This window comes from Achroia grisella, unplaced genomic scaffold (assembly GCF_030625045.1).
Source record: "Achroia grisella isolate CSIRO2021 unplaced genomic scaffold, CSIRO_AGI_Agris_v1 utg149, whole genome shotgun sequence".
In the NCBI taxonomy this organism is placed as follows: domain Eukaryota; kingdom Metazoa; phylum Arthropoda; class Insecta; order Lepidoptera; family Pyralidae; genus Achroia; species Achroia grisella.
Genome location: NW_026712644.1, coordinates 46,171 through 71,302, shown reverse-complemented (window position 1 = coordinate 71,302; position 25,132 = coordinate 46,171).

The following is a 25,132-nucleotide window of genomic DNA, read 5'->3' as shown; positions in this document are numbered from 1 at the left end:
TATGTATCAGTTGTCTAGTACCCATAACACAAGCTTTAGCTAGATTAACTTGGGTCTAGATGGCGCTGTGTGAATTGTCCTGAGATTATTATTATTTATTATTAATTGATGAAGTGAGAACATTTAAAAATAATCATTTCCGACCAACAGGTTGGCTGACAGGCCGACACCAAAAAAAAAAACAGTTCTTGTAAAATCACGATAAAACGATATCAAACCCCAAGAATTGAACTGAGAGTTTACGGTAGACTCACAACTATTTTACCGGGGTAAACTGGAGGGTACTGGGATAGCGATGATGCGTTAGTATTCTATCACCCTTAAGCAGCTTGCTTTGCTATTCGTACGGTTTAAACTGCTCATATAGCGTTGAATTACAGACTACGAAGACATAAAAGCTACTACGAGCATTACATGATAACATAATGTAAAATCATATATTTTTATATTCAAAGGCCGATAACACACTTGCAATTTCCCTGGTGTTGCGGGTGCTCATAGGCTGCCGTAATCACTTACCATCAGGTAAGCCACAAGCTATTTTGTCCCCTGTACTATACATTTTTATAGTATAGGGGACAAAATAGCTTGTGGCTCAGGCAACAGTTATCACTTATCATCAGGTATACTATAAAATTCTTCGCTATTCCATATACATAAAACATATCTAAAATGTCGACAAAGTATGATAGCATAGGATGAATGGCACAGCAGAACGTACAAACAAAACAATATTGATTTCATATGTATAAAATGTACCCAAATGTATTGAGAATAATTACAAACAAGCGAATGGTTTCAGAGTTCGTATCTGAAACGTTTACGGGACAGATACGATAGCAAACGTCTTGTATCTTGAAAAGCAACCAGTCAATAATATGGTGAACGAAATATCCAAATATACACCGTAGTGTATTAGTAGGTGGTTTGGGCTATTGTCAGATGCTTGGAACTGTAGCACTGCGACCTACATAGTCATACAATATGCTCGCCCTTGTTCAGATACCATCCATCCTCCATCATCATCATCCATCATCATCCAACCATCGCTCCTAAGAATATCCTTTAATTCTTAGGAGCGATGGTTTTATCTCCACAGGATAGAGTGTAAACTTTCGAAATGAAATAAAATTGTTTATTTTGCGGGGAATGGAATGGAGTGCACAGAGGTTATAAAGTGGGTACGAAACGAGATATGTCGTTTATGTATGAGTGGCCTAGAACCACATAGGATGTGTAGTGGCGTTTCCTCGTCAGTTTGGCAAATCTGCAGATATTTGTTGTGCACATGCCAAGGTTAGCCATATGTTGATTTGATTTGCAGTGTCCAGTGAGGACCCTAGTCATGATGCATATGTTGTTTTAGGTATACATAGTTATCGTAGTGTAATGTACACCTTGGTGATCTACTTTCGATGGTCCTGGATTCGATTTTTTGCACGGTACAAACTTTTTTATTTATAAGTATAATAGATGGTAGCAGTCTGGTTGTTTTCTATGTATATTAGTATATTATGTATGTATTTAAAAAAAAAAAAATATATATTTGTATCAGTCTTTAGTAAGCAGATTTTGTTTTTTTTTTTTTATAACACAGGGGACAAACGAGCATGCGATTCACCTGATGGTAAGTGATTACCACCGCCCATGAGCACCCGCAACACCAGGGGAATTGCAAGTACGTTGTCGGTTCGGAAATACCATTGCTGGAAGGTGATTCCACAATGTGGTTGTGCGAGGCAAAAAGTTTCTAGAAAACCGCACTGTGGAAGACCGCCATTCATCCAGATGATCAGGGTGGTATTTCAGTATCTGGCGGGTACGGTGGTGAAACTCAACAGCTGGTATGAATCCGAACAATATCTCAGAACACTCCCCGTGATATGTAGATGTAGATACCATTAGGTGCTCCGTCAGCTTGTTTGTCATTCCCATTACATTAAAAATAATACTAAGTACTGTGTTTTATACATTATACTATTTGTAAGACATAACATTACACTTATAAAATAATGGTACATAAAAACATGATAGTCAATTAAACGTAAATGGTAGCGACGCGTCGCTACGGTGTAATATTCAGCCATTACTTTGAAAGTAAAAGGAGCATAAATTTCACTTTGAACGTTCGTAAACGACAGTTGTGTTTGCTTATAATGCACGCTTGTATCTTAATGTAAATATTTTGTGAACAACATTATTGTATCTACAAATTTTTACTCGTTCTGTAATGTCTTTTTATTTTTAAGTGTCTGTTTTGGTATTGGAAATTAGTTCCAAGCTAAACAGAGCTTGTGTTATGAGTATAAATACATATATATATATATAATTAATATAAACAAACAGATATATATATTTTTTTATAAATACAAAGTTTGTGTAGTAATGATAATAAATAACCCTGGACATTTAACTAATTGCCATCTAGTTCTACAGTAAGCAGAGCTTGTGCTATGGGCACTAGTGAACTAATAAAATACTTAGATTTTTTTTGTTAATACAAACATATGCACATAGAATACACCCAGATCTATATTAATAATGAATACAAATGTTTTCGCCATGAGAAGAATCGAACCCGCAACCACCGGAAGTAAAGCGGTGTAAGGTTTAAAGCGCTAGACCACCGAGACCGTTTATCACATAATAGATGGCGTTGTATAATAATTTATATATTATTGTAGTGCAATTATTATTAGATGACGTTATACTGTAAAAAAATGCGCGCTCGTAAAAAATCGCGGGCACTATTAGTATAAAAAAATATAAATGACTTTTGACACTCATTTTGACTTCAATATAAGCACAAATCTCCTATTTCATGTATGTTAAAAAGCATAGTTTCATTCTATGTAAAATATTATATAAAGCTTTTATTCAAATAGCTGTTCAAAGTGTGAGCTATAAAATGCAATTTCCTTTACAGAGTAATCCTCTCAGTTCATATAAAATTCTGAGGTTATCAATATGAAACTGCAACTTTCAATGTGGGGTAAGAGTATTGCAAGGTTGGAGAATATAATATTTAAGATCACTGACATTGTATGCGAAGCATTACCGCGATTGACTTTCTGTCTCATTTACAGCGGGTAGCGGATTTATCTTAATAATATTATAAACGCTAAAGTGTTTGTTACTCTTTCACGCAAAAACTACTGAACGGATTTTGATTAAACTTTACAGTAATATAACTTATACATCAGAATAATACATATAGAATATTTCAATATATTTTATATTGAAATTTAACGCGGGTGAAACTGGGCACAGCTAGTAAGTAATAAAAACAGGTCATTATTTGAGGTGTTACTTTGTAACGTTTATGTTAATACTAGCTGTGCCCACGGCTTCATCCGCTTGAAATTTATAGTCTATGTATTATTCTAATGCATAAACTATATTACTGTAAAATTTATCAAATCGTTTAGGTAGTAGTTTTTGCGTGAAAGAGAGACGAATATCCATGGATGGATGTATCCATCTATATTCGTATTCACAAACATTTGCGTATATAATATTAATAAAACTAATAAGATGCACTTTTGATACCATTATTAAATTTACACATTCTGCCATTATCACACCATTAACAAACATCCATCCATACTCACAAACTTTCGCATTTATAATATTAGTAAGAAGATAATGGCTTTAATGATATTACTATTTTAAAAATAGGTTTTATTTACAAGGACGTCACATGAAGACATCAAGTTCAAGGGACTAATCATGTATAAGTGACAATTTGGGAAACAAACAAGACGAAGGTCCACCTGGTGGTAAGTGACAGTCGTGGTCATGCATCTGAATAATTAAGGACTTCACAGTAACATGTGACGCCTTTGATACCGTTCCTACGTTACCATTCTAGAGAAATAAGCTGTTATAGCTCTTATTCTGTAATTTAGCTACCTTATTTCACCTTCACGCGAAACCCAGCTTACAAACCAAGCTGTTAAAAGACTGATATAGATGAGTCTTATTCATTTAAAAGACTCCTTACAAAGTTATATCTGTTTTGGTCTTAATACAGAACCCATTGTCAGACTTTACTTCAAGCATTTAACTACTCTTATATTATTGCAAGCTGTTTATTTAACTACTTTATTTCTTACAAAGTCATATCTGCTTTGGTCTTAATACAGAACCCATTGAAACACATCTTACATTATTCTATTATTTAACTACTTTATTTTACTGTTTAACAGCTGAACAGCTGATATAGATGAGTCTTATTCACGTAAAGACTTCTTACAAAGTCATATCTGCTTTGGTCGTAATACGGAACCCAATCAGTCTTTACGTCAAGCACATCTGACATTATTCTGTAATTTAACTACATTATTTCACCCTTCAAGCGAAATTCAGCTTACAACGCAAGCAGTTTAAAGGCTGATATAATAGAGTCTGAAGTATTCACGTAGAAAACTTCTTACAAAGTCATATCTGCTTTGGTCTTAATACAGAACCCATTGTCAGTGTTTACATCAAGCACTTCTTACATTATTCTGTAATTTAACTACTTTATTTCACCCTTTAAGCGAAACCCAGATTACAAAGCAAGCTGCAGATTTTGCCAAACTGAAGAAGTTTCCTCTTCAGTTTGGCAAAATCTGCAGATTATTATTGTGCACAGGCATTATTAATAGTTACTTATACTGTCCACTTTTACGATAACATTGTTATTACTAAAACTGGAGCACTATCATTGCCCGCTAACTGCCACCTCTATCGTAGCGTTCGGTTGGCTGAAGGAGATCTCTTTCAGAGTCGACCGTTGCTCACATTTTTGTATAACCATATAGATTTTTTTTAATGCTCCAAGTGCAATAAAGTATATTATGTAAACATTTTACTACATATCGACTTAAAGATGTAAATATTTTGTCGATACAATTTTTGTCGCTCCGCTCGCAGACAGACCTTAGCCTATGCCTTCAAGATCTCCTCTAAGGCGCTAAGGGTAAATGAACCACTCTACATTATTGCTACCCCGCATCTTCTCCATATGCAGATGTATTAAAGCGTTTCTGCTTGTTCACCGTGAGTTTAGTTTCTTTTATATTTCCATACCATTTCCTTGACTTTACAATATTGCTAGTAGATAAAAAATAATCTTTATTAAAATAAACTCAGCACAAGTACTTTTGAATAGTCATATTTTTTACTACTCAATTGGAACGCAGATTCATATCAAGAAGAATGAGCAAAAAACTTGTGTGTAATAGATGTTTTTGATGATATAGATGATAAAGAGTTGTATGTTAGAAATTCCTTTACGATAATCAAACTAGCGATATTATATGACGGCCTTGATGGTCCAGCGGTATAATACACCGCTTTTACTTCCGATGGTCGCGGGTTTGATTCCCTGCAAAGGTACAAACATACGTATTGATTAGTATGATTGTTTGTATCCATCTGGGAGTTTTCTATGTATATTATAAAAGTAAGAAAATGTATATAAGTTTTTATATAAGCTGTTTAGTGCCCATAACACAAGCTCTATTTATTATCTCTTAACATCTAACTAACGAACTTAGATATCATAGATAGTTAAATAGATAAAATCTTTATTCGTATCCAGACCGTATATGGTATCTTTATTCGTAACACGAGTGTAAACACAATGCAATTAACAAGTGTAAGGAAACAACACTTAGGAATAAAAATAATAAAAAAAAACCACATGACACTTTAACTTACAGAACTTATTATATCATGCCTCTTATCCTTCAATTCCACTGACTTATATCATTCTTCTCTCTCTTGAACGTAGTTTACAAAATAGATAAGACTTTGGGGAAGGGAATTATTACTAACTAGCTTTTGCCCGCGGCTTCGCTCGCGTTAATTAATCCCCTTAGGGGTGTAATTTATCAAAATCCTTTCTTAGGGGATGCCTACATCATAGTAGCTTTAAGTATGCAAAGTCTCAGCCCGATCGGTTTAAAATTGACAAAGTTTCATACAAACTTTCATCCCCTATTTTATCCCCTTGGGGGTAGAATTAATCAAAATCCTTGCTTAGCGGATGCCTACGTCATAAAATCTATCTGCATGCCAAATTTCAACCCGATCCGTCCAGTGGTTTGGGCTGTGCGTTGATAGATCACTATGTCAGTCACCTTTGAGTTATATATATTAAGATGTGAATTATAAACCCTCCTGCTAGCAATGTACCATGTTAGGATGGCCTTCACTCAACCTTCCCCCTGGATACCATCGTGATAAATTCCTGATAAATTTTCCAAAACAAGCTGACCTGACCTCATGGTCATTCTATCATTCTTCACTAGTGCCCTGCCATGGACCCTATTACTAGCAATGGTACCATGTCAGGTTGACCTCCATCCACCCTTCCCACTGGAAATCATCGTGATGAATTCCTGATGAATTTTTAAAACCGAGTAAACTGACCTCACCTCATGCTCATTCTATCATTCTTCACTAGTGCCCTGCCATGGACCCTATTGCTAGCAACGGTACCATTGTCAGGTTGACCTCCATCCACCTCATGCTCTTCCACTGGAAACCATCGTGATGAATTCCTGATGAATTTTTAAAACCTAGCTAACTGACCTGACCTCATGCTCATTCTATCATTTTTCATGATTTTTTAAAACCGTAGTGCCCTTCTATCATTCTTTACTAGCCATGGACCCTATTACTAGCAATGGTACCATGTCAGGTTGACCTCCATCCACCCTTCCCACTGGAAATCATCGTGATGAATTCCTGATGAATTTTCCAAAACGAGCTAACTCTCCTGACCTCATGCTCATTCTATCATTTTTCCGTAGTGCCCTGCCATGGACCCTATGACCTGTCCATCCATCCATAGTGATGAATTCCTGATTAATTTTTAAAACTTCCCTTGGAAACCATTGTGATGACGAGTTAACTGATCTGACCTCATGCTCATTATCATTCTCCACTAGTGCCCTGTTAAACCGTTATTACAGGTCGATAATACCATTGTCATCTTTTAGAAAAAAATAGGTAAGACTGAGGTACCCCCGCAGACTACTTTTATAAAGTCTACTTTGTATTTGAAAACTGGGTATTATGTCTGTTCTATTTTTGAAACAGAACCCTGTCAATAAAGAGCCAGCAGGTCACTGATAATGACAGCAGAAGCTACCCAAATCGGTGATGAATCCAATAAAGTTTCGACGTTTTGCTGTCGATCACTTTGTGCCCACAAGTTTGCTACATTGATACAGCTTCCTTAACACTGCAACAATAGTGTTGTACTCATATATACTACTAGCTATACCCGCGACTTCGTCTGCGTGGAATATAACTTTATTTTTCTAAAATAAAAGTAGCCTAAGTTATTCGTTATTAAATCAACTATCTGCCAAAAAAGTTCCGTCAAAATTTCAGAAATTAGCTGGAACAAACAGACAGACAGACAGACAAAATTGTAAAAATGTTATTTTGGTGTATGTACCGTATTTATATTCATATGCATGTAGTAAAAAACGGTTATTTCAATATTACAAACAGACACTCCAATTTTATTTATGTATAGATACTAGCTGTGCTCACGACTTCATCCCAGTGTTATAGTGACCATGACCAAATGAAGAAAAAATATTCAATATTCTAATTTTCCATACCAACTTTCATCTCCCCTTTCAACCCCTTACAACCCTTTTTCACATTAAAAATTAGCCTATGTCATTTTTCAGGGTCCAGACTATTTGTAAACTAAATTCAATTTAAATCGCTTTAGTAGTTTTGACGTGAAAGCGTGACAGATAGACAGAATTACTTTCGCATTTATAATATTACTAAGGATTTCGGCGTACAAAAATTAAAATTAAAAATGCCATTTCATGTTATTACAAATTTATGGTGTTAGTAACTTAGAAATGTATATTTATCACTATTTGTTAATTTATAATTGTTCATATTTTTATTATTATTATTATTTACTATATGTATTTATTATTATTAATCTATTTGTTACTAATATGTATTTATATATTTACATATATTTAGGAACCCCACTTTGGGTAAAGGAAAGATGTCCATTTGTCTCTGTTTTGTGATACTAATGTCCTGTTTGAGCCAGCTAATATCATCCTCCCAGCGAGTATTTATTGCTATATAATTTAGCATACTTTTTAAAAGTAGTCATTAAGTTACTAAGTTTCATAATGTATCTTTTTGTAAGTAGTATGATATCGCACATAATACTTACAAAAAGATACATTCTTTCCTATCTTAACTTTTAATTCGAGATGAAAATTATTGCCCTTTCTTTTTATAAGTAAATTTAATGATTTTTAAAAAACGTTATATAATTGTTATTGGGTTTAACATATAGGCACGGTCTAGAATGGTTTAGAAGCTGCAGCAGTAATATTCTGAGACTATTGTATTTTATTGTAAAGTATTAATGTTCTAATAAAGCCTTACTTAGGCTTACGCATTTAGCCCTCTGACTAAGATGTTATATATCAATATTAATTTAAAAAAGTCACAGTACTATTACTGTAGCATACTATATTAACAGCAGGGAAAAAGTATGTATACATAGTTTCATAGTGTTTCTTTTTATGAGCGATATTTGCTCTTATCTTTTTTGTTTGTTTTACACCTTAACTATTAATCTATTATCATAAATAGCATATTATTGGGACGGAGAAAGCAAAAACTTGAAAAAAAAACTGAATGGTTGGGAAAAAACATTAATACTAAAAACTTGACGTTCATAAGCGGTTGAAATGTCCAACAAAATAAATGATTTTTGATTTGATATGATTTCAAAATACGCTGCATTTTTGTTCGATGCTAATGATTCGTCACCATGAATCGAAGAAATTTATTAAATAAAATAAATAAAACTACTTTTTATTGTATACTAACTTACTTTTCGTGAATTGGAAGCCCCTTTTCTGCATCTTGTAACGGATCTGAAAAAATAGATATAATTTTGTAATTTTATGTTCTGTTAATCACAACGCATTTGACTTTTGTAAGCATAAATCGTGGGTAAAGTAGTCTATAGTAGTAACCGTAATTTTAGGCAAAACTCATTCTGTACTGCAATCTGACATTCAGTGCTTAGCGGTCATTGTGTACAGACGTTGCAGAATAACAGAACAACACAATATCATCATTCCTATTAAGCTGTCAATTACAAATAAACTTTCATTAATTATATAGAACGTGATACTGTTCTCAATTTAAATATAGTCCTGCAATAACACGACGTTACTCGGCCGATGGTTCGATAACGAATGTCATTTCAGGAGCGTGCACCAATCAGATAGCCTTTGTCAATTGAGCGACTATTAATACGAAAGTACACTTTTTAAATCAAATTGCAGTTATATTTTAAACAAGTGAAAGACCGAGTATTAAATAACATTAAGAAAATTAATAAGAAATGACTAGTATGTAAATAACAATGTATGATTATACAATAAAAATATGTATTCTCAAAATTATTACTATCTGATATTCAAGTGGTCAATTGAAATGCAACTGTGTTAAAAATATGCATAATAATAATAGTACAGTTCTGAGAATATTTTTTTAATATATTTCTTGCAATATCGTTGATATTGCAGGGAATTCTTCCTTAGAGTAAATGATGTTTTCTTAGATAAACAATTTTTCTTAGATAAATAAACATCAAAGACGCCGGGATAAGGAAAAAAGTTTGAATATGGTGATGGCGTCCAATTAAGGATCGCAGATTTGATACAACTTCAAAGTAGGTGAGAGATAATATAATCATATCGTCTATCCCTTTCTACCTTATTTTTTATTCAGAATAATTATGTTTTCTTTTTTCATGACTACTGCCTGCTTAATCGTCGTCCGCAGTGGTCTAGCAGTTACTGTCGATGATTGAGCGTTCGATTCCTCGCACGGGACAAGCATTTGAATTCATGACTATGATTGCTTCTTGATCTGGGACTTTCCTTTATATATATATTTGTGTGTTTGTCGATCGTCCATATAACACTGTACATAGTTTACAAAATCCCAACTTTATAATTATTAATAGAAGAAATTAATCATTAATTTTAAACATAATTCTGTATGAGAAATATGAGAACTCATATTATATATATCATATATTCATCACAAAAAGGAGGATCATGTCTGTTTTAATATAGTATAGTATGTACAGTTTTAATATAGTGGCTAATGCTTCGACATTTACGAAACAATAAGTCAACAAGGAGCCCGTATTACAGTTGGATGTATTCGACAAATATTTGCGTTACAAGTTATTTGGTCTCAGCAAACACTGTGCATTATTTGGAAAAACTTTGAGGAAAATACCCTACTTTTCCACGTTAATTACACATCTATGTTGAAGGAGAAATGTAATATTTTTAACCAACTTAAAAAAGAAGTTCCCATGTTTGTCTAAGTTGTGTATTTGGGTGACATTATTATAAATTAAAACATTAGATAATTTAATTCAATAAGTATTATGAGATTTAGTGTCACATATCTTCGATTTTTTAAAGTCAACTTTTAAAAATAATTTATAGTGCCATCTTGACCCAAGTTTATGAGAGCTTGTGTTCAACCAGACAACTGATAGAAATATTATACTAAGATACCCTTTTTTATAAAAACATACAAATATACATAGAAAACGCCTAGACCAATAAAAACAACAATACAATTGTAAATACAAATGTTTGTATTGTATGATGAATCGAACCGACGACCATCGGAAGTAAGGTGATGCTAAACCCCTAGACCATCGAGGCCGTCATACTATTATCAATTTTTTTTTTATTGAATAAACTAATCGGTATTAATAACTAAATCATATACTACATCAAGGTAATTAGAAACTAATTGACCGTAGAAAGCAGTGGTTTAAAGATTCAGGTAATTCTTTAAACCATTAAAGAATTTGGTGCATTAACTATGTAGTTATGCATAAAAAAATCAACCCTAAGATATAGTATTATGGTTGATTTTCTTTTCTACCAAGGTAGAAATAATATTAATGAAATGGTAGTATATAGTTTTATATAATTTTAGAAAGCCATGAATGTATGTATTATTTGATGTTTATATCTAGGAATCGGATAGTATTTTTTGATTTATTTTTTTGTATATACTATTAAGAATATCAATGAAGTTTTAAACATCCTGTAGTTTAACATAGAACAAATATCTGTTATGTAATTATAATGTAAGACGCCAATTGTACAAATTTTTTTTTATACCACATAGGTGGCAAACATGCACACGGCCCATCTAATGGTAATATTTGTGCTATAGTTTAGTTGTGTTGTGCTACCTTAGTTATTTTATATATGTTATATTTTATATATCTTCTAAATTTACAGAAAGGGTCCCGTTAAAAACCAGCGTTGCACAGGGGCATTCCGTCAGCATACGCTGAACTGGGTCCTTCTGCTGTCTTTAAGTATCCTTTAAATGTATTTATTTCGTGTAATTTAATTGAAAGTAATAAATTATTTTTATTCTTATAAAAATAATATTCTCTTCTATCCATATCAAGGAATGAACAAATCCATTCTCTAACTATTCTTATGTCATTATTCAAAGCGAGAAACTGTATGTGGTCACAAAAGATGATTGTATATATATATTTATATTAATTAACATGTTACTGGTGCAATAAAGTGAATAAAAAAAAAAATATCTATGTAACTAGCGGTCCGTCCCGGCTTCGCTCGGGTGGACATTTTTACATTTTACATTTTTATCTGATCTTCTAGTAAACCTCTATCTCGGCAAGCGGCTTTGTTAGTTTTTTTAACAATTCCATCAACTGTTTGAAGTCCTGAAACGATGTTGGGCCACGTACATGATGATGTAGTATCCTGAGATAAAAACATTCTGACGGGGAAGGATGAATACTGTATACTCTTCCCAATGCCGCATATTTTTTAGGCCGGGCGTTCAACTACGTCTTGCCCATGTTTCTTTACTTATTTATTTAAAACTTTATTGACCAATAAATTATAGTACAAAAGGCGGAGTTAATGCTATAGGCATTCTCTACCAGTCAACCTTCAGGAAGTGCAGAAATACTTGATGGTCGCTTAACATTAATTACATAAATAATTCTTTCTAGAAAATTTATTGTTAGCATTGATATATTTTTTTTATTTATTTAACTTCAATTCACAAAACAATGTGTAGGTACATATGGCGGAATTAACACCTTGCGGCGTTATCTACCAGTCAACCATGAGTGGTGCAGAGAAAGATTGTTGGTGGTGTACTAATATTAATGAGAAATGTAAAAAATATATGTATATATGTATATATATATATAAGGTAAAATATATATAAATTTTTATAATAACATAATATACATACATAAATATATAGCTAAACTAGCTGTCCCGGCAAACGTTGTTTTGCCATATAAATTAATAACGCTATAAAAAAATAGGGGTTGATGATAGAAGGGTGAAAATTTAGGATTGTATCTATAATTGTATCATAAAAAAATAGAAACTAAAAATTTTGTCTAAAAAATAAAAAAAAAAATTTAGGGGTGGACTACCCCTAACATTTAGGGGGATGAAAAATAGATGTTGACCGATTCTCAGACCTACTCAATACACTCACAAATTTCATGAGAATCGGTCAAGCCGTTTCGGAGGAGTATGGGAACGAAAACTGTGACACGAAAATTTTATATATAAGATATAATATATAAATAAATACTCAATGAACTGATATCTATCCTATACGTATCAAGGAATGAACAAATCCATATCTCTAACTATTTTTACGTCATTACTCAAAGCGAGAAACCGTACGTGGTCACAAAAGTGTAACGGATAAGTTTTATATATAATTATAGCAAACAAAATGGCGGGACATTTGACCCTCGTCAGCCTGGCTGCGACGTATCTGATCCTGGTGTTCCACCACGACAGACAGGGAATATTGGCCTTTATTTATATAAGCTTAGGTATTATGTGGACAGTTCTTTAATTAATTGGCAGCAGTGTTTTTCTCTGACTGTTCTAAAGGGTATTTATTAAGAGTATTTGTTGCGAATAAATAAATAGATAATCCTGGTCATTTGCACAGCGCCATCTAGTCCCTAATTTAGTAGAATTTAAATTTATATTATATATTTATTGCTATGAATAGTGTTTTTTAAGAATTAATGTTCATTTGTTTTTTTTTTTAATTGTATACATTGGTCTGTAGATGGACGCAAATAATTGCAACACAGATTGTTTTTATAGACTAACTTAACTTAACATGTTATTGTTATAATTTTTATATTAGTTTGAATAAATCTATTAATGCTTTAATATATAGTTGTCACTAAAGCCTCGCAGTGTATAAATAATATTTCTCGTGGCATTAATAAAAAAAAGTTCTAAATGGAGAGGGCCGGCGTTATGCGTGCACCAATCTAACTTTATCCCAAACACAATCAGTCAAAGGGGATCAAACTGTTCTAAAAGTTAACTAATATGTCAGACCGCCATCTCGAATTGGAAGCTGAGTTATTTGACTATAATGTATGTATGTCGCTTAGACAACATATTAATATACATATAGGAATGAGAATATTACATATTCTCATATCCCATATATATATTGCATATTCTCACATCGGGTGAAAAGGGAACTGTTAGTAATGTAGACTGATGATCGGATTACTAGCAATGTCTGGTTTCAAAAAAATAGGAAATATTTGCTATATATAGTATACGTCAAACTACAATTACAAAGCACAGGAAAATGTACTATTTTTTAGTTAAATGTCAAAAAATATGATAGTATACTTTAACACTTTTTAACCTGAGGAGATTAAAACTATCACTCCTAAGAATATTCTTCGATTCTTAACCCCGACGGGTCGGGGAGAATGAGATTATTAGTAATGTGAACTAATCATCCCATTGCTAGCAATGTACCATGTCAGGTTGACCTCCACGCGGTTCCCCCTGGAAACCATCGCCATAAATTCTTGGTGAAATTGTCACGATAGGCTAACTGACCTGACCTCATGCTCATCTTATTATGCTCCACTGGTGATCCGCCAGCGTAAATTTCATTATCACCCATAAAAAAATCACAGTGTTTGTAAAAAAAAATTCCTCCAGAATGGCTTCACCGATTTTTATGAAATTTTGTGTATTGTGTTAGTACAGTAGGTCTAGGAATATGATATCGCATTTCTTTATGTTCTACTTATTATACAAAGGACTGTGTTCTGAAGAATTGTTCGACATGATGCCCACGGCTACCTTTTTCATTGCACCCCTCGCCATAGAAATAGATTTCATCCCCACACGCTGGAACCGCTTAGGTTCCAGCGTGTGGGTCTCGGTCAGTGTAATTTTAGAGGGGCTTCCCCCCGCGTACGCTTCGATTATGGAATGACTTACCTACCGAGGTTTTCTCGATAAACTACAGCATGGGGTTTTTCAAGTAGAATATATTAAGGTATCTCAAAGGTCGGAAACACACACCCTTGATGTGCAGGCGACCATAGGCTAAGGAGACCGTTTACCATCATGCTTGTTTATTACCATCGTAAAAAAAATCAAGTAAAAGTATATAATTTAACGAATACTTTATCGCGGCTTATGGAGGTTTTTATTCACCCGAGAGCTGGTAACTACATACTTTGTCCAGAAAGTAAGTATGGCTATTGAAAGAAGCAACACTTACAATATCTTAGGTGTACTGCCTCGATGTGCCGCGTTGGACAACAATGACTGTTTTTTGTATGAATAGGTATGACGGCGTCGGTGGTCTAGCGGTTTAGCACAACGCTTTACGTCCGATGGTCGCGGGTTCGATTCCTCGCACGGCACAAACATTTGTATTCATGAGTATGATTGTTTGTATCTGTCTGGATATTTTCTATGCATAATATGTATGTAATTACGAAAAAAAATATATCCTTATATTTGAATCAGTTATCTAGTACCCATAACACAAGCCCTGCCTACCCTGGGACTACTTAGAGATATTATACAAATGTTTGCACAGTGCGAGGAATCGCATCCGCGACCATTGGAAGTAAAGCGGTGTGGTAAACCGCTAGACCGCCGAGGCCGTCAAACAAAAGTATATTAAATAAAGATTACTTTAATTTACTTCATACCACAAGTAACAAATCGACTTGATTATTCTGCTCCCACTAAAATTCATTAGTAGATTGGCAAGAACACTCACATAAATATTTAGTAACACAGTCTAATACATTAGAAGGCAGACGGTATCCGTGAATTATGTATTAATGTGCGGCCCAAGTTATAAGAGAATAGATCTACGCTAATATAAATATTGGTTATTTTTTAACCAACCACTAAAAGGAATAGATTGTGATTTTATTAGTAGATATGTGATATTTTTATTATAACTAAATTCAAATTTAGTAGTAATAATATTACACGTTATATAAATTATGTTAATTATTAATATTATTTATTATTATCAAGTTAAACATCCCGTTATATAATAACATAAAAAAATATGTAGTAGTAAATAATTAAATATAAAAATTGTGATGAATACATACCGATTGATCGAGATTAGAATAATCTGAGTTGTTTTCTAGAAGCGCTCTCAGACTAAACACGTTCCTATAGACAAGAGTTGTTTCGCAGGTTTGGAATGTCTTTTGCACTCACCCCTATTTTCGCCCGTTAAACTAGTTCAGGTTTAATAATTAGTACTACATTTTTTTATGTAAATGGAATGGCTTATCGACGGGCCATCTGATAGTAAGCGGTAAACCTCGTGATGAATAGTACTACGTAAAACACGTAATCACGTGACATCCATGATACCACTCAAGTGTTACCATCCAAAAAATTAAGATGTCATGCGTCTTACACTATGTCACTGCCTAATATTGTCCTGTAATCGAAATACAGTTTCCAAAGAAGACTAGACTAGACTAGAAGACTAGGTGAGACTGAGTTACCTACGCAGATGATTTTTTACAAACCACCTTAGACATATTTGTACTTTGAAAAATACAGTAATTCGAAATAAGTTCTTTAATAAACATTATTACTATTAAGTTTAGTTATATATTTTATTTATGTATGTGTATTTTATTTATTTCATTAGGCATATTTTATTTATGTGTATACCTTTAGTAGTTGTGTGTCCTCTCTTTATTTTTTATCAACATTTAAATCTCCTATGTTGTCTGTAGGAGTTGGCTTTAAGCGACAAGTCCCCATTTTGTTTAGCACATTTATGCTAAGTTTTTTTTTGTAAATCTTTTTCTGCGCATAATAAAGAGTATTATTATTATTAATAATAACATCACTACCTTAAGACTTGGACCACAGTCTAACGCTTTCCACTGAAGAGACTTTTACATACGATGAATAACATATATCAGATTCGACAGTAAATAAATTCAGTGGCAAGCCTGTGTTATTGTGATTCAGAAAGGATTTACAGTATTTTAGCGGGATGATACTGTGTTGCCAGTTTCGTTCATACATACTGTGGGCTGAAGAAACAGATATTTTAATGATGTTCTTTTGAAATCCAATACTTTTGTAGATATAAATGAGTTTTCTGAGAGATATATTAGAATTGTAGGTGAAGTAATGTTTGTACTTATGTTAAGATATTTTGTATCGATTTCGCTATATTCTTTTATTTTGTAATGATCTTAGCTCTTTATTTCTGTAGTCGAGCAGCTTGCTTGGTAAGCTATGTAAATATATGCAAATTGGAAAACCGGTAGTAAACCTAGGTATTTATTTATTTATACTTTTACACACAAAATTGTATACATGGCGGACTTAATGCCTGATGGTATTCTCTAACAGTCAACCGTCGCATTGATCAGAGATAATAATAAGGTATGTAAGTAGATTATATATTAGACAGAAAGTTGGGAAGATGATATCAGCAGCCGGTCCTATATGGTTTAAAGCAAAGGACAGGACAGAATGAAATTTTATGGCCTACTACAAGCTGTATTTACACACTAATATTAAAAATTTAAAAATATTGTAATAATAAAATTTTTTTTTAAATTATGTAACATAGTTTATATATTTCTTCTTGTGATGAGACAGCTTTCAATGAGCGGTAATTTATAAATGTAATGACTATTCAAAAGTTTTTCAATCTTCTGTCGCATTGAATTATTTAAATAAATATTTTTTTTTTAATAAAAAGTATCCTATGTTCATTTAAATACCTCCAAAGACATGTGTACAATATTTTATAATGATGAGTTCAGTAGTTTTTGCGTGAAAGCGTAACAAACGTCTCTACTTTCACATTTATGATATTAGTAAGGATTTATTCTGAAATATAAGCTATATAACTGCAAAGTTTCATCAAATATGATTGTGAAAGAGTAACAAACATCCATCCATACTAACAAACTTTCGCGTTTATAATATTAATAAGATATGATCGAGTTTTAGAACATCGCCTTAATTCGTCTTATTTGTCCTTTTGTAATATAAAGCGATTTTTTTCTATGACCGGCTAGTATGTGACGGATATCATGTGACTTCTCTAGAATCCTTTATGCGTTGCCATTCGAGAAACGCCCTACGAATGGCAACTCATGAAGGACTGGATCTGTATCCTGTATTTCCACTGTTACAGAGATATTCAAGATAAGCTAAACACGAATTATTAAAAAACTAATATAGCTTAAGTTAGTTATCAGGACACCATTTGATGACTTAGTGAAAAGTGTACCTCTAATAAAGAATTAGACATAAAAATACAGTTCATATTCAAATTCAACATTAAAAATCATTTATTCATGTAATAAGGAACTTTTAACCTCTTATGATTTTTTTTTATTAAAAATTTTTCTACCATCCAGTTCAGTACAACTAAGAAGAACTGACAAGAAATTAAATTGATTTCTTTTTTTTTCAAAAACCATTTTATTTGCAATGTACATAGATGTCTGTATAATATTATATGAAAATCCCGTGCATAAATAACTATTGCCATGCACACTCGTCTTTCAAAACTCATCATCCTTGACTTGAGAGGCTTTGCTTAGTAAAAAACAGTATATTTTAGCACTCAATTTTCGTATCACATCCAAAGTTCAATTCTTCTAGTGATAACCTATGGCGCGGAATGCTGGCCACTCATGAAACGGCAATCGGACATACTTCATGTCGCCGAGATGACAATGCTCAGGTGGTCAGGCGGAGTTACCCTCGTGGACAAAGTGCCAAATCACTATATCAAAGGCACATTCAGAATAAGACCTATATTGGATAAGCTAGTGGAAGCACAACTTAGATGGTATGGCCATGTCATGAGGAGACCGGAAGACCACTTGACGAGAAAAGTTCTCGACCTCAATTCAGGACCGAAAAAGCGTGGAAGACCCCGATTAACATGGATGTCAGTAGTTAGTAAGGACCTTAAGGACAACGGAAACATAGAGCCAGCGACAGTCCAAAATAGACACCACTGGAGAAGAAAGATTAGGAGAGCCGACCCCAAATGAAAATGAGATAAGGCCAGAAGAAGAAGAAAAATCCAAAGTTCAATTCTACTCATGTGCTTTGTAGAAATTAAAATAAATATAAATGATAAAATAAAACGAAAGAAGAAATTTGTTTAAAACAAATCCAATTTCCACGTAAACAAACTAACAAAAATTATAACAATGCTATTGTTGAGATGTTACATAAAACTTGATATTAAACATGAATACACAAAGAAATGTTCGCAACTTTCATAATGGGCGGTTTCGTCAACAGGGATAGCGATAAACAAAGATTGTCTTGAACAAAAGCTAACTTTGGCGGAGTTGAGCAGACTTCGTTGACAGCGGAATATTTTGACGAGGCGAGAAAATTGATCGACAAGCGAGCAAACAAGCTTGTAAATTATATTGTCGTTTGCTGTCGGTATGTTTCTCTAGGCTTTGATATGATTTAATTTGTATTTGACTGCTTTTGTAAGTTGCTTTGTGAGAAATGAGTACTGATCTTAGAAGCTGTAATGGTTTTTTTATACAACCAGCTGACCCTGCAAACGTTGGTTTGCTAAAATCGCTATTAAAAAATATCTTATATATAAAATTCTCGTGTCACAGTTTTCGTTCCCATACTCCTCCGAAACGGCTTGACCGATTCTCATGAAATTTTGTGAGCATATTGAGTAGGTCTGAGAATCGGCCAACATCTATTTTTCATCCCCCTAAATGTTAGGGGTAGTCCACCCCTAATTTTTTTTTATTTTAAGGCAAAACAACGTTTGCCGGGACAGCTAGTATATATATATATATATATATATATATCACCAGCTGTACCCGCGACTTCGTCCGCGAGTAATTTAACTTTACATTTCTAAAATAAAAGTAGTCTAAGTTACTCCTTATTACATCAGCTACCTGCCAAAAAGTCCCGTCAAAATCGAACCAGCCATTTCAGAGATTAGCCGGAACAAACAGATAGGCGGTCAGAAAAATTGTAAGAAATATTAGATGTGTAGATATAATGCCACATTATAAAAAACTATCTAAAAATAAAAATAAAATGTTAGGGATAGACAACCCTTATCGCTTAGGGTTTACAATAACAGATAGTAGCCGATTCTCAGACCTACTGAAAATGCATAATATAAAATTGCATAACAACCGGTTAATCCGTTTCGGAAGAGTATGGTAACTAACATCGTGACACGAGAATGTTATATATAAGATTTGTCATTATTATGTTTAGATCTCAAAATATACAAATTCTGAAACATCGCTGGAGTTTTTTGTATAAACTATTTCAAAACTAAACTTAAAAAATATTTATTAAAAAAATTATTTTACTTCGATGATGAATTTTTTGATGAATAACACTGTGGCTCAATTCGGAAATTATTATTAGTTTATTATTATTATTGGTGTTATTATTATTGGTATTATTATTATTTTGACATTGTTATTTTAGATACAGATTATTTTATTTTGTACTTTGAAATTCGACACAATAATTATTGACGATCTCGGTGGTCTAGCGGTCTAGCATACCGCTTTACGTCCGATGGTCGCGGGTTCGATTCCTCGCACGGCACAAACATTTGTATTCATGAGTATGATTGTTTGTATCGGTCTGGGTGTTTTCTATGTATAATATGTATTTATTTAAAAAAAAAAATATCTATGTGTATGTATCAGTTATCTAGTACCTATAACACAAGCTTTAGCTAGCTTAACTTGGGGCTAGATGGCGCTGTGTGAATTGTCCTGAGATTATTATTATTATTATTATATATATATATTATATAAGATTTGTCATTATTATGTTTAGATCTCAAAATATACAAACTCAGAAACATCGCTGGAGTATTTACTTTGTTTTTTGTTCTTGTAAGTGCTACGTGTGAATAGATTATTATTATTATTATTATTATATATATTATATAAGATTTGTCATTATTATGTTTAGATGTTAAAATATACAAACTCTGAAACATCGCTGGAGTATTTACTTTGTTTTTTGTTCTTGTAGGTGCTACGTGTGAATGTTTGGAGTCTTCGCCCAAAGTTTCAGGTTAGGGGAAGTCAAGTTTAATATTCTCCGACGCTGTCTACATATTTAACGAGTGTATATATTATATTTGTATACAATATTTAGAATTTTATGTTATACTAAAATAAAACTTTGCTAACGAATTATATAAAAGTTACATAACTTTTTCATATTGTGTTTGTACAGATTGAATGTGAGGTAGTAATAATCATACGGTTTTACTTGTTGTTATATATAAACTAATTTCAAAATAAACTTAAAAAATATTTATTAAAAAAATGCTTTTACTCCGTTGACGAATTTTTTGATGAATGACCGTTACTGTGGCTCAATTCGGTTATTATTATTGGTATTATTATTATTGGTGTTATTATTATTTTTATTATTATTTTAAATCTATGTCTAAAATAAGAATGTTAAAATAATTTATTATGTACTTTGAAATTCGACAAAATAATTACTGTTATATATATATATATATGGAATTACCTTTAAATACATTAAAAACATCTATTAAGGCATATTTACTGAACAGAGCCTGTTACACACGAAAAGATTAATTGATATTATTAAAATTATTTAAGTGTAAGAATGCTACATTATCCCTGACAAGTTGTTTTCTAGGAAATTATTTATCGTGATTATTCTCCATTGCCACGTCAACTATTCCTAAGTAACATATTTATTACTAGTAAAAATTTTGGGATCCATTGGTTACGCCAGCCATGCGTACCAGGTTTGTCATTATGCATTGACACCCCGCCCAGCTAATTCACTAACCTGTGATGTCTTAGCTTCACCACGCACTCTATTAATGTTTGTAAGAAAAAATACACTGAATGCCTTAGATCGTTTTTATCCCTCAGGAAAGAGTAAACTTTCGTGTGAGCCAACCACAGAAGAACGAGAGAATCTGCAGATAGCTGTTGGGGTAAGTCATTCGTATTTCACCAGTCAGTTCCTATATATAGGATATAGTACATCAAACCATAGCCATCGACGCACTATCCATACTAAAACTACAATAATATAAACCGTGGTGTCAAAAAAACTCTTAACATTTATACCAAAATGTTTAAAATGATAATGTCAGGTCGGGCCGGTAGTGTACGCCCATACTTGTGGCAGCGTATCTACCGCTCCGGTAGTCTGCACACCTAATATACCCAAGTTCGTTATAAGCACAGCGTTCATAAATATTCAAGTATGTTTGCTTTCCAACGCTAGTCAGACAAGTAGCACATATGTTATTCTCTTTGTATGCACAAGCATGTAATATGCAATGCAGTTAATACTTCTTAATTGGTTCGCGTTGTTCAATTATATAAATTAAGGCATTGTTAAATATTCTGATTGGTCTACAACGTTCCATTACACAATACAATTAGTCGCATAGAGGAAATTCGACCATAAGTTGTTTATTTTAGATATTAGTTTTAAAATTTATTAAATTCTTCTTATTGTAAAGAATACTAAAGAGATTTTAAGTATCTTTTTTTATGAATTGCGTTTTGAATTTGGAATTCCTATTACATTTTGAATTTGGAATGGTCTGTTCTATGATTTGCAATGTAATAAGTGATATTATATTTTTTTCAACACACTTGCACGTAAAGTGAATCTGATTACACTGATTTTCAATACATAAAGCATCCCATAAAATACGCATGCGTTACAAACTCAAATAGTGAAGTTATATTCCATAGTGCGGGTATGGAATATAACTTCACTTTTTGAGTTTTTATTTGCTATTTTTTTTATTCAATTCCGAACCAACCGCCGCTCAGCGCCAGCCGCCAGGTAACGCTTATTTAAAAAAGTAAATCGACCGGAAGGCTACAGTGTGCATCATAGTTTTATGATTGAGTTTATTTAAAATTAAGCGTGTTGAAAAGCGACGTTCGATATACATGCGTATATAACACACACGGCTCTATTACGCCTTCACTTTCGGCTCGGCCTGAAATTCTCCCTCGTGTGCTCTAACAATCATAATGCACTTATATTGTAATGATTCCTTTAATTTCTGTACCTTATTACGACCCTCTACTATCTTAATCTTAACAATATTATAAACCCGAAAGTTTGTAAGTATGGATGTTTGATACTCTTTTACGCAAAAACTACTGAACGGGTTTTGATGAAACTACAGTAATATAGCTTATACATCACAATAACACATAGACTATATTTTATATTGAAATTTAACGCGAGTGAAATAAAACAGGTCAATATTTTAGGTGAAGCTTTGTAATGTTTATATTAATATATTCTATTGTACGCGGATGAAACCGCGGGGCACATGTAGTTTCATGTAAAATAATAGTTTTTAAGGTGTATTTATTCTAAAATATTAAATTGCATAGCAGTTAAATATTTTAACTTTAAACGTACATTGAACCCACAAACCGTTACGTAAATACCTATGCACCTAGAGTGGGGAATTAGGCAAATGCAATCGGATTTGGTTGGCCAAATCTCAGTGTCACAGCTGCGCTGTTTGCAGCAGTACTATCTCTAGCAAATGCTACATTATAATTCTTGAGATTTATATATATTCTTTAAGAAATTAAGCGTACATATTCATTAATGAACTGTAACTTTGATTGATAACGTATATGTATTGTTAAGAATAAGAGCATACAAAATATTAGCGCTGCAAAATGTATGTGTAACTTTATACTGAATTGGTTGCCTACTGACCATGGTGGCAAATTTATTTCTTTTAATAGTAAATTTATTATGGCTGTTTCTTTTATGGTACATGTTTGTAATTATCATTACATAGTATAAAACAATGTCACTGTCGCTTTCTATCCGACCTTATGTATGCTTAAATCTTTAAAACTAAGTAACGGAGTTTGAAGCGGTTTTTTAATAGATAGAGTGATTCATGATAAAGGTTTATATGTGTAATACATGTACACCCGAGCGAAGCCGGGGCGAGTAGCTAGTATTTTTATAATGGAGTCATAATATTTTAGTCCTGCAGAGTGGCAACGCGTAAGTGTACCCCAGGTATCACAAGGCGTGATAGGTGAAGGTAAAAACATGCTATCAGGTAGGTTTTCAGGTTGTTGATCATTTATATTACATAAAAAAAACAATTATATGCTAAGCTAATATTTTGAAACATACAAAATTATACTAGAAAACAATAAAAAGTCAGGCCAACCGCTTAGCAAAGATACTAATAAAAGTGGGCCAAACTGGTCGCAGCCTAAAAAGTATATTACCTCAGGACCTTATCAAATAAAAAGTGTGTATGTATATATGTATAGACGACATATTCTGAGCATGCCATAACAATAACCCAAGAAACACTACTTAGTTTTAGTATTCTTCATGTTTTTTTTATTTAGTAGTATTGTCTTTTATATATTTCTGTTACTAGTTATCTATTTTTTATTTCATTATTATTACTGTTATTTTATTAATCATCATCTCAGCCCGGTAGACGTCCACTGCTGAACAAAGGCCTCCCCCAAAGATCTCCACGACGACCGGTTCTGCGCTGCTCGCATCCAATGCAAATATATATATATTTCCACCATTCCACAATTCCTTTCAGTCATTCAAAGGTTGACTGGAATAAATCCCTCATTTGGGATAAGTACGCCATTGTATAACTTATTTTATTAAGATCGTTGTATTTTTGGTTAATTTAAATGTATTTACTGTACAATAAAGTGTTACAAACAAAAACAAACTTAATTGTGACAGATTGTAGTACACAAAAATACCAAAAGATATGCTAAGCTATTACATAATTAGTATAGTTTTGAATTGCAAAAATCTACATATTTAGTTCATGAGTTCGGTCTGTAATAGCCAATTTGTTTGTCCTAAATTGCACCACTTGGACAATGTGAACCCATTAGCCAAAACTGAGGGATTACGCTGTTCAGATGTGGTTGCGTAAGCTAGGGATTTATTGTTTGTGAGCTGCATTCGGATTGTATTCTCAACCGACTGCAAAAAGGAGGAGGGTCGCAATTTGATTGTATTTTTTTAGAGATCATCGTCGCTTCCCGCTTTACTACCCTGAATTACGCTCAAGAGTTTGCGAGATCAAAACTAGCTGACGCGAAAAATGCTTTTTGTGTCAATTTGTTCTACCTCAATCTTTGGTGAAGGCAACACAAATATCTACACATATAAATAAAATTGAAGTGTCTGTTTGTAATATTGAAATAACCGTTTTTTATTTTACATGCATATGAATATAAATACAGTGCATACACCAAAATAACATTTATATGGCTGATGTAATAAGGAATAACTTAGGCTATTTTTATTTTAGAAAAATAAAGTTAAATTCCACGCGGACGAAGTCGCGGGAACAGTAAGTCTGTTTGTAATATTGAAATAACCGTTTTTTATTACATGCAAATGAATATAAATACGGTACATACACCAAAATATATTTTTTTACAATTTTTGCCTATCTGTTTGTTCCGGCTAATCTCTGTAATGGCTGGACCGATATTGACGGGATTTTTTTGACAGGTAGCTGATATAATAAAGAGTACCTTAGACTACTTTTATACTTTTTCTACAGTCGCGGAACAGCTAGTCAATTATAAAATTAATCTATAAGACTGCTATAGGCTCATATTTGAATTCAAAATACACAG